At 33.6% G+C, this 12,343-nt stretch overlaps 1 protein-coding gene across 2 annotated transcripts in view; it reads right to left on the reverse strand.

Moving 5' to 3' along the window:
- NOVA1 (NOVA alternative splicing regulator 1) overlaps positions 1–12,343 on the reverse strand; it is a 137,624-nt gene that overhangs the window by 34,232 nt on the left and 91,049 nt on the right. The gene's annotated exons all lie outside the window — the stretch shown is intronic.

The following is a 12,343-nucleotide window of genomic DNA, read 5'->3' on the forward strand; positions in this document are numbered from 1 at the left end:
AACTCCTATTTGTGTAGATCCTAAAAATTCTAACTTTCCAAGTCAGCCTCGATAATATCAGTTAGACCATGCATAACCTTTTTCCAAACTGAAAGTGTTCTGTTTGTACTACAAAAAAAGCCCACACCAATTCTTTTTTATTGATTTCTTAATTAAAAACATCTACAGGATGTCTAAAGACGGATGTAGAACTGTGGAAAAACACTTCCTTGATTTTTTTTGTGATGAGACTGTTTGTGGATGATTATGTATGGCTTCACTGTATAGCAAAAAAAGACTTTTTTACATATTGGATTACAGCTTGATACATCCTCACTAGAGAAAGAATATAACGTCCACTCCCCAGTATTGATCCTAAGGATAAAAGTATGACATTTCACTGAGAAAAATCCATGTTCTGTATTCCACATATCAAACCACTTGAATAGGTTCCAGAAAATCAGTTTTGATTTGGAAAACAGGATCTAACAGGAGCTGGGAAAAAAACCAACCTCCAAAAAAAAACCAAAAAAAACAAAACCAACAAAAAAACCCCCAAACCAAACAAAAAAAAACTTAAAGGGAATATTGTAGCTTCCACTTTTATTCTGCAGGAATACCAACACAAGACAGCCTAGATGTCCAAGTAGAACCACTTTGAAATTTCATGTAATACATACTTCCACAAACACATTTTTTACACTTACAATATATGAAATTTAATTATTTTTATTGCCTCATTGTTGCCTTCAAATACCAGTAAACAGTTCTACTAACAGAAGAAAATTATAACATGAACTATCAAGATATTACTGCGCTGCAAGGATATGCCAGATACATATCTCTATTCAATGTCAGTGCACATTTTGCTTCAAGACTATTGGGAGAGGGAGCAAAATAGCAAATCTGAGCCAAGGAATTACCACAAAACAAATATTATCATTTTTGTTGTTTGACATACATCTAGTAAATACTATTGACAAGACTACAAATGAATCTTTCCTCACATAAAATTCATTCACTCTACCTAAAAAGATGAAAATTACAATGTAATGTAAATACTAACAAATTTGCAACAATTTCTGAAGTTCACAACATGTTAGTTGGCATCATAGATTAATGTGCCAGGGTGGTAAGCAACCTTCTCCCTAAAATTCCCCTTTTATAAATTTTATGTCTGTATAATCAACTGTTATCCTAAGCATATCTGAAGATACGCTCGTTACAACAGTGCAACATAGTCTTTAACAGCGAATAGTATGGTAACCCTAGTAATCTGCAAGAAAAATTTGGGGTTTATTGTTTCTCACCTGCTTCTATGGATGATCTCTAATATTAAATATTTTATTACTAAAAGGTGAAGGACCACACTAAGAGCCCTACCTCCTTGTTAACTTAACATATTCATGTATACTTAAAATCTGTCTTTTATCTTAAGTATCAGGTAGCCTGAAATTTAACAATTTGGAAGAAACACTACAGCAAAAATGACAATAAGAAAAACTTTTTCTTCTCTACTAAGTATGTTATTTAAAAATAAATAAATTTAGGATTAAAACATGTCAATATTTGAAAAGGTGTCAGTTTAATAATCTTTGAAAAAAATATAAAGTTAAAATTATTACACTTTTAACAGCAAGTTATACAAGTATCACAATCAAATGCATATTTCTCAAGAGGAACATTTTAGAATATTTATGTGACCTCTAATAGTGTCCTTTCAACAAATCAACTTCAAAATACAGTCAATTTTCTTTTCCAAGTGCCCCATCAGAAAAGGGTGTTTGAATGACATGAGTGAAAGTCACCAAAGCAAAAGGAACTTGGTTTCTAGACAAAGCTTTCTTAATGCCTTTTTTCTTTTTTCTACTTGGCTCCCTCCTCCTTTTGCTCCTGTGGTTTCTGCGTAAAGCAATCCAGCTCTAAGAAAATGCTCTGGGGAGTCTTTACAACGCAGTATTAATTGTCTCCTAAATGATGAGATGTGAGGTGCACTGATCAATGCAGCTAATGCATGTGTTCTCTAGGTCAGCAGACAACACACTGAAACAAAACACAGATCAGGTTACAGACAAGCTACCGGAGCCCAGTTCGGAAAGCACTTAACAGGGATGACTTCTGTCAAAACACTTGAAAGGAAAACAGTCGATGCTAAGTAAGAATTTTGTTAAACTTGACACTAAGTGACTAAAGGGAATTCTGCAATCAGTGTTATTTTAGAAAGTGCCGCATAACAAAGATATGCTTTATGTCATACTCCAGACCAAACACACTACATTTTAGTATGTATAAACCAGGATGCAGTGCTCGGAAATCACTGTTCCATGAAGAAATACAATTGTGCAAAAAGCACATTTTACGCAGAGTTAAAGTTCTAAACTGCATCACAACAATAGCACATTTAAATTACATCACATCAGTAGCACCTTTGCTTTGAGAGCTATGTCCACAGGAAAAAAATAAATTGTACAATAAGTTGTGGAGAAATTGTACACATGCGTAGTTTGTAATTGTTTTAATCTTCTGAAGTGATATTGTCATATTCCTTCACAAAACTGGAATAGCTTTTCACTCAGCTAGTAGAGTACAATAATTTACAGGAGTCATGCAAAAGGAAAACTGCCAACTACATGACCAACCTGTATAACAAAAATAAGCCTATGAATCACTAAAGCTGGTGAAATTTCTGTTATTTTAAAACCTTTTAGGCTCCACTAGTGTATGAATTAAATCGTCAAATTTGCTTATCATTTTCAGTTGTTCAACGGTTGTATCCACTCCTTTTTTCACACTGCTGTGAACCAAAAGCTCAGCCATCTATAAACATACTTTTTGTCATATGATTTTCAAAGTATGTACTTAAAATACATTTTGAAATAGCTGACTTAAAGAAAATCCAAGTAATCAGTGCCTTTATTTATTTAATGCAAGCATAGCCAATATGAAGTTATTCTATTTTTTAAAATTATCTACAATTCAAATAGGTATTAGGGTCAGGTATTGTACACTGCCTTTTACATATGAAGATATAAAACATACACAAGAAAAGAATAATTTTGACACAGAAAATGGCCACATGTAGCGTAGGTGATCATCATCCCTGTACACTAAATAAACCCAGAAAACTGTTTTTATGTATGTTCAATGATAATAAAGTCCATGACAGAAGCTTGCATGTGGCTACAAAATATGAAAAAAAAACTAAAGACATACTGCTGATGTTGCTACAATCATGAAATGATTGGTTTTTTCTAAGGAAACCAAGTAAATTATTCAGTATTTGTATGTGCTCTACTTTTCAGTAAGGGCAGCATGGTATCTTTCCCCTTATATCAGAATTAAAATTCAATTTGCATGTGTGGGTTTTAACTTTTTTAATCAAAAAAAAAAAAGGCAGAATGTAAATGCACAAAAAAAATTTGTCTGTAATACTCATCAAAAATTGATTTTTAAAACCAACAAAGAAAAACCCCAAAGAAATATTAATCAGTTTTTTATTTTGTTTAGCTTTTAGGGGGAACCTTTTGGGCCTGTTTTGCCTTTGGTTTTTTTTGTTTTTTTTTTTAATATGAAACCAGACATGGCATTATCTCTGTAGTTCCACTGGAGAGGGAAAGATGAAACCATTAGCAGGCATCACACAATTTACAAATAAGCAAATAAAAATTTGTTTTGAAATCTAATAAATTAGACCTAAAATCTAGACAGTTTGCAGTAACTTTATTTTAGTTGTTCATTTTTCCTTACACCTCATTTAACTATCTAAAATTTTACTTCTGATAAATATCCTTCTGTGAGAAAAGTTTTTCCCTTGAATTTAGAAAGATGGCAAAAACTTATGAAACAAAAAGAAAGAGTTTATTCAGTGCACTGGGTTTAGTCTCACACTGAGTTCTTTGGGGAGAAAAGACCACTTGGGTTTACAAAATCCCACCTTTTTCAGATAAGCTTAATATATTCACTTTTGCCTAAAAAGGTTTCTTTTCTCTGAAAAGGGGTTTTCCCTTTTTTCTAATTGGCCATTGGCCATCCTCTGTCAAAAGTGATGGATCTTTTGTTCTTAGCCCAAAGAGAGAAAAGAAACCCCTGCGTACCAAACTCTCATATGGCCCTGAAAGATTTTAATTTTTAGGAATTTTTATATTTCCCTTAACCAGCTGAAAAAGACCCTGACACCCAAGTTCACTCTGAGACTTGGATATCTTACAACTTCATTATATGCCTATATCTATATTTTTATTTCTCATACTTGGACACCACTTCACACTAATTTTGTCAAGAACTTCAAAAACACAGATCAAGAGCTTTTTCTTTGAGGTTATTGTTTACTTATTAGACAACTGATACACCCTTTAAAGCAATCATTGGAATAAATGCAGGAGATGCAACAGGATAAACGATGCTGATGCTTTTGATGCTTGAGTTTCTGTACTTAACTGGCAAGCATCTATACATGGTTGCCACTAAACTTTTAAATGTTTTCTTAAAGACTCTGATTCAACGTGTAAGAGTTCTTTTGTACTCACAGAAATGCTCACTGAATGTTAAATGCGCTTCTGTGTTTTAGGAACCTTAGCTGAAATGTTTTGGGGAATGCACTGTACCTTTCAGAAAGGTCTAGTGCTTAATATGACTCTATAAACTTTTCACTGGGCTTTTACATCAATCTTAAAGAGAATTTGAAAACCTAAAAAGTACAATGCAATACCAGCCCAGGGTAATCCCAATACATCCACTAATTAAATCTCCTTGTATTTTTCCAGAGTACCGTGCCAATTTCTTTGATATTAAGAGAGAACCTGAGAGAGAAGCCAAAGCTAAAACCTTTACTAAATGAAAGGCTGCACTCAGTCTCTCACAACTTATTTCCATTAAGGTTTTTATTTGAGAGCTCCCATTACAGCAGTCTAACTAACCCCAACTTCCCATACATGTATTTTTGTGACCCACGATCAACTGGCTGGTAGAGTGGGATTCTATATAACACCACATAGATTGCTTCAGCCAAAAACTAATCTTGCAAAAGCTCTTGGTAAAACAGGCCTGTGCTTTGATACCATTCCCAAGAAAAATAAAAATTGTCAATAACTTGCTTAACATGAAATTATGACAAACTCTTCCTTGCATGTAACATTTCCATTCTACATTTGCGTAAAACCTCAGCGATTAAAGTCAGACAATAAAAATGTTATATATTCAAATGCATTAGCAGTATTTCATAATGCCTTAAACGGATATGAAAAACCTTTGCCATACAAATGATAAAATGTACACAATCTTAAATGTAACACATAAGAACAGCCCATATATGTGTGAAGTGTCATAGAAATCTCAACAAGAAAGTTTTCTCTCTCCTGTGCTTTTTACCTTTGTTTGTTGATAGAGCATTATATTGGTCTTAATATAAAGCCTGTATCCATATTCTTAACAGACAGAAAGACATTTCTCTCTCAAAGCAAAGCTTGATGATCTTAGACTTCCCAAACTGAAAGGAGAAAAAAGGGCTGGTAGAAATTCTAAGACATTGATGTTCTGCACAAAATAATTTTGGAACTATTTACGCAGAACACTCACACAAATAGGGAGGTGTTCACAGAAAGCCTTACCACCCTTAGCAGAAGAACCTGACTGCTGAAGTCATGTTGGTAACACATCTTTTAGGTATGACACGTGGACAGCTATGCATATATATGTGTACATACATATTCATACCCACATATATACCAACTTTTTTTACTTGAATTAAATAAGTGACCTCCTCACTAGAATTCAAATATTGAAATGGATCAAGTCTAAAAATATTGTAAAATTTATGAACTATATGAATTCTCAGAATCATATGAAAACTTCAAGGGTACAGTCCATTGTGATTTGGTCACAAGACTGAATTACACAAATCCAGGTTTACCGTAGTTATGAGTATGAAGAAACAGATTATTATTATGTGAGAGAGAAACCATGGAAAATAAAAAAATTCAGGCTTCATAATTATTAAAGGCTTAGAAGAGATGATGAATCATCTTACAAAGTAAACAATCCCTTGAATATAAAACATTTTGTTATGTATCAGCTAAGGATTTAGTTATGATTTCCCAGTAATTTAGTTATATAAAGAGAGATGAAGAATTCCTGATTATTATTGAACCATCTTAGGATTATAACTATTAGTCTTTGTTTAAGAGTTATTCATAAAAACATTATAGATTCCACTGTAAAAGCTGGTGAATTTCTCCAAAACCAAACAAAAAGGCCAGAGATTTTGTCTTCCTATGGTTTTATGAAGCACTATGTTTTTATTAATTTTGTTTGCAGGAATGTTTGTCTCAATATGTTATTTGTAAAATTATCTATAACAAATGAACTACTGTTTAACTAAACAAAACCCACATGATTCCATCATAACACTTTCAATGAGAAAAAAATGAGAATACAAAGCATAGAATTCAAATAAAATACAAAATAATAAATTTATTCATTTTTATTTACATGTTCCAACAATTAAAAGAGACACATGTTAGGGTCCCAAATGATATGGTATTGTCTGCTTTCCCATATATTCTAACATAGAAATTCTTTAACAACCTTAAATGTGCTTATTAAATATCTAGCAGACATCTGTTAATCTTCCAGTATCTCAAATCAGATAGAATTTGATAAGCTAAAAGAAGAATAATTTCTAACACAAATCCATGCAAGATACTGTCTCTGATGGAGACTGTCAGGTTATTAAGCAGTTGCTAAAAAAAAATTATAAAAGATTTTATATTAAAACAGTAAAATCAAATCTAACCACACACTCACATTGTGATTAGAAAAGTTTTCCTGGAAGGTAGAGTAAACACTTACCTTCATTTTGCAAAGAGAACATTAAAACATTGTGAATTAATGTAATGTGTACATTACACAAGTAACCTGTATAAACCACCATGAAAAACAAATCCACTTGAAATAAAACTACTATATAATTGCTTAAAGTGCAACTCTCCCCCCAAGCTAAACTATACACTGAACATCATGCTCAAAAAAATCTCCTCGGAAATCAGTGGGAAAGAGGAATCTGCACCTCGTATGACTCCAAGGTAGCACAGTTTTTTCCCTGATAGTCTTCAAGAGAGTCACCTCGTGGGCTGGAATTTCTAATGAATCTGAGTAAGTTACTGACGCTCAGATACTCCTCCATGACCCTGCTGTGCAATGACACAAAACAAGCTTTACAGAATTAATAACCTGACCAGCTCTTCTCCTGAATAGGCAAGAAAAGATAAGTTCCCCTCTAAAAATCAGACTCTCTACAAATACATGTGAAATTGTCCCCTTTTTCTATTTGCCTGAGAGCTCATTTTTATAGGATCACAGTAGATTTATAAATGAGAAATGTGAACTTTTGAGAACAGTATCCGTTCTATGCTAACTACCTATATGAATTCTGTACTAGGAATGGCCTAGTGCTAAACAAACTTTTTAAGTCTGTTTTTTTACCCCAACACTAAACCAGGGATGCTCAGAGAGCTTCTCTACTTCAGCAGCAGAGGAGCACTGCAGGTACACATTTTGGGACTGGGGAAGAGGGAGCGTGCAGTACCTATTCCTCTGCTCTCCCTACTCCTCTAACTGCATACCTTCGTCCTTGTTTCGGGAAAGAAGTTGAAGCCCAGTAATCCTACTGAGGGAAGAGACATACTAACACTGTTCTAATCCTCCTGTACCACTTGGTACTACACTTTCCATCACAGGATTTAGAGCCTTAGGGATAGGCACTCCTACAGCAGGATCACACTGGCCAGCAAGAGTTGAATTATTAAAGAACATTTATGCTCACAAAAACTTATGATCTCTTATCAGAAATAACAGCATCAGAGTGGGCGGTAGTCCTCTGATATGTTTTTTAATGTTATTGTGACAGGCTCAGATGACATCATCTAACCAAATAAAGCACAATTTTTCACATTCATTAGCAAGTCAATGAATGGCAGTAATATGCATATATATATATATACATATATATATACCTGAGGAGGCCTATTCTTTTTTTTCTCTAATATCACCTGCCATCAATAAAGATAATGACTTTTTCTTGCCCTCAAAACTTAAATACTTGTGGAGTCTTTCAGATTTCATAGTTCATTATTCACTAGCTCACATCTCTTTTTGGGGGAAAAAAAATAATTTTGGATTGTGGAGAGAAGACCTAAAAATGTTAATCTGTGGAAAAGGTGCATTATGATGGCTTGTTAAGATTGGGAATGTAATTTAAACGCTAACAATATGCATTTTCAAGAATACATTTAAGTGTCAGTAAACAGAGAAAAGTAGTTAAATTTTCACAATATGAAAAGAGTTGTATTGAAATAAATTGAATGGGAAAATTAATTTTAAAATTTGTACATCCAAAGCACTGGAAATTAAAACTTTTAATAACTCTTAACTAACACTACTTAACAGCAAAGGAGATGTTACAGATTGAGATAAATTATCTAACAGGAGAATTGACTAGAAACAACAAAAGCTGAGGAAAAGGCAGGAGAAGAACTTGCACCAATCAAGTAATTTACGACAGCAGAATACTTATTACTTACCAGTCAGTAAAACATTTTGACCAAAACATAGCCAAAATAACTATACCCCAAAATAAACACAGCTCAGCTTTTTCAATCAAAAATTTTTAATCGGAGAACTGACTGCATATAAGAATATCCATGTTTTATGCCTTTTTTGATATAGATATTTGAAATATGTCTAGCGCATGTTTCTGCATGTATATGCAAAGAACACTAAAAATGGCTCTCCGAAGTGAAACAAATTCAGCTACAAACAACGACAAATGAAGAGTTGTGTACTACTTTCAGGCAAAAGCCTAGCGTGAAGCACTTATTCCAGTCTAGAAATAAAAAAGTTGCAGTAAGAAGTTTCTAATCACAAACATAAACAATTATAAACAAAGTGAAAACTGTCCACTGATATCTTGTATCGATTTAGATATTTCACAGCTATACACAGTAATATTCTTTTCTGAAACTTTCATTTGTACCTACTCAGAACAAGCCACGAATTGAAAAAGCTTTATTATTAATAACATATCCTCTGTTTTCACAGTGTAAAGGATGTAAGGGGACTGCTCCTTATGCTGTTATTGACCAAGTGTATCAGAATTGTGTTGGGTTTTAAAATCTACAAGCCTTCTCCAAATCCAATTTTAAGTTTCCTCAAAACTAATAAACCAGATAGAAATTAAACTCCTATTCATTCTAAAATCTTTTTTGGCACTAAATAAACATGGAGAATTGTAAAAGACATATAATCACTTAATAATAGATTAATACATCCTAAAATGGGGAAAAAAAACCCAGATGCAGTAGAATCTTTATTCTTTGATCATTCATGAGATTTTGCTTTAAGTCAAGGAAATTGTTTTTGCCCATTTGAAAAAGAACTTACCAGTCCAATTAGATTTTTAAATCTTCTCACAAATGACCAAACTAATCCATGAATTGTTTACACCTTAATGATACAAATGCACTTTTTTTGTTTAATTTTTTTCTCTTAAGAAAAAGAATAATCACAATCACAATAACATCAAAAAATCCAAGTAATTTCATGAAGCTGAAATTAATAAAGCTTATTTCCCTACAGATTTGCATCTTCGTGTCTAAGGTGGAAAGATGCAGCCTCTGATGGAAGCTTTTCAGAGTCTGGGGACAGCAAACATAGGCATAAGCTGCTGCCTTCATTTAGTAGAGGCCTTCATAGCATCATTCTCCAGTCCACAGATGCTTATCTTTAAAATGCATGTAAGAATTTTATTATCTGTGAGAAGTTCACTCTTTTGTCAAATGCAGTTCATGTTCATAAAGGGTCCAACATTGTTTCACAAAAACATCTGGTGAGGTAATGCTGAGACTGATCAAACAAATTGTCTTATTCAAAATCCTCTCAATGATCATTCAGAAGCAATGGTATATGCATATATTTATTAAAAAAATCAAAATTCAATTATTATGCATTGGGGTATTTAGCCTTTTTGTATGTTTCTGATAAACTAGGACTAGTACATTTTGAACATTGCCTTTCAATGAAGTGTGTAAACCTTTCTTATAGTCACAAATGGTGCCCTTAGAAACATGTCTATCAAACAGACCACATGTCTTTAGAGGGATACTTGCAACACTAATTCTTCCTTAAAGCTAGCTTTAAACTTTTTGACTAGTAAATAAATACAGGGCAACTATAATGTGCCAGGTGTAGAAAATGAATATTTACTTCTATTGAATTTGCATTGCCTGCTCACAGGCAATTAACACATGGCTAATTTTTTTTTATATTGTGACATATTCTGATAACAAACTGCCTGAATCACATTCATGATAGTTATATTCAAAGATGAAGAAATATGAGACTGTAATCATATCCCCCAATCCCTGCATTATTCCCAGTTTTTTGTACCACTCCTAAGAAAACACTGCATACTGTAGGGTTCTAGGATTAAATTATTTAAATGACAGGGAAAAAAGTAATAACTGAGGTGTTTATGCATATACAAAGAAAAGAACAAAAACTGAGTCAACAACTCGATACCAAGCTGAACAAAAAAGAGATAAAAAAAGAAACAGCTTAAACAACGGGTGCAATTTCAACTTGAATAACTAAATTATGAGATGTACAGATGAGGTAAAGGAATACATTTTCATCTAAAACTTAAGTTTTCAAATACAAGATAAGCAAAAAATTTACCACATTACTCTGCTGATTATGACATGCCTTGTTATTTGGTACTTTTTAATTTCTATGGTGTTTTTCACTGCCGTGTTTAGTGTTAGGGCTGCATTTTGTTTGCCTTAGTAACCATGAATATTACATGCATTGTGCTCAGTTTTAGAACATGAGACTTTCTATATTTGTAAGTTTCTTGCTAACATGCTATGGAATTCAAAATCTGTGGGACTTTGGGACCTTAATTTCGGCCTCTGGCAATGAAGATGCAGCTGTTCATTTACAAGCCATCATCACAGCTACAGAAGTTTTAAGATTAAGTTTGAAAAGCCACTTTCTCAAACTTTGAAAATTATTAAATTATAACAGAATCAGTGCTATTTTTATAAGAATTATTTTTACTTGTCGACTTTCTTACAAATTTGAAATCAAACAAAACTGATTTTACATAGCACTCCACCTGAGCTTGCACCACGTTAACATTGCAGATTACATATCAGTATTTCATTATTGATGTAATGTTTGCTCCTCACATACATAATTACAATATATCATCAACCATGACCCACTCAAGACTCTTTTGAAGTTGACATTATAAATTTTATTCTACATTTGCTCAAGTGCAATTTAATGTTGCTAGCACAATTTATTTAAATGAAACTTCTTTTATCATTGAATCAAATAACTATGAAGTAGTGTTATTGGTTTTATAGCAATGCCCTTAATAAATAAACTTATAAAACTAAGCAGAAAATTTTATCAACATATGAAATCTACATATCTCTGTTGACATCTACAGATATCAACATATGAAAGGGGTCAACATGGATCAAGGGTCTGGAGAATCTCTCTTATGAGGAAAGGCTGAGGGAGCTGGGTGTGTTCAGCCTTGAGAAGAAGGGACTGAGAGGGGACCTCACCAATGTGTGTAAGCATCTAAAGGGTGGGTGCCAAGAGGATGGAACCAGGCTCTTCTTGATGGTGCCAAGCAATAGGACAAGAGGCAATGGGCAGAAACTGATGCACAGGAAGTTTCAGCTGAACACGAGGAAGAACTTTACTGTGTGACTGACTGAGCACTGGAACAGATTGCGCAGAGAGGTTGTGGATTCTCCCTTGCTGAAGATATTCCACAATTACATATCTGGATGTAATTATGTGCCATGTGCCCTAGGATGACCCACCATGCTCCCCTCCAATCTGACCAATTCTGTGATTCCGTGAAATGTATTTTTTTTAACTGACATGAAAGGACAGCTGCATACCTGTGCTACAAGTTATTTTTTCAAATAGGATACTCTATTTCATAGGATTAGGACTAATCCAGGGTGCAGAGGTCTGATCATGATGGAGTCCAGAAACTCTGTAAAATAGTACCAAAGTTAAATTTCTGTGGCTAAAATCCAAAGTTCTGCTGTATTAGGTGGCAATGCCTTAGAAAAGTTAGCAAGCAAGCTCTCAGGGCACTGTCAAGATGAGCAGATGACACTAACAAAAGTAGCGTTTTCAGACAGCTGATAGAAATAGTATCACATTGTCATGTTTCTCTTTCTCAATAGTAACAGGAACTTTCCTTATGTATGTAGCAGTTTAACTCCTAGTAGCTCCTTAATATTCTGTCCTGAGTACAGTCATATGAAAGAAAAGCTTCTTCTCC

This window comes from Manacus vitellinus, unplaced genomic scaffold (genome assembly GCF_001715985.3).
Source record: "Manacus vitellinus isolate BGI_N305 unplaced genomic scaffold, ASM171598v3 scaffold_6_pilon, whole genome shotgun sequence".
Taxonomy (NCBI): Eukaryota; Metazoa; Chordata; class Aves; order Passeriformes; family Pipridae; genus Manacus; species Manacus vitellinus.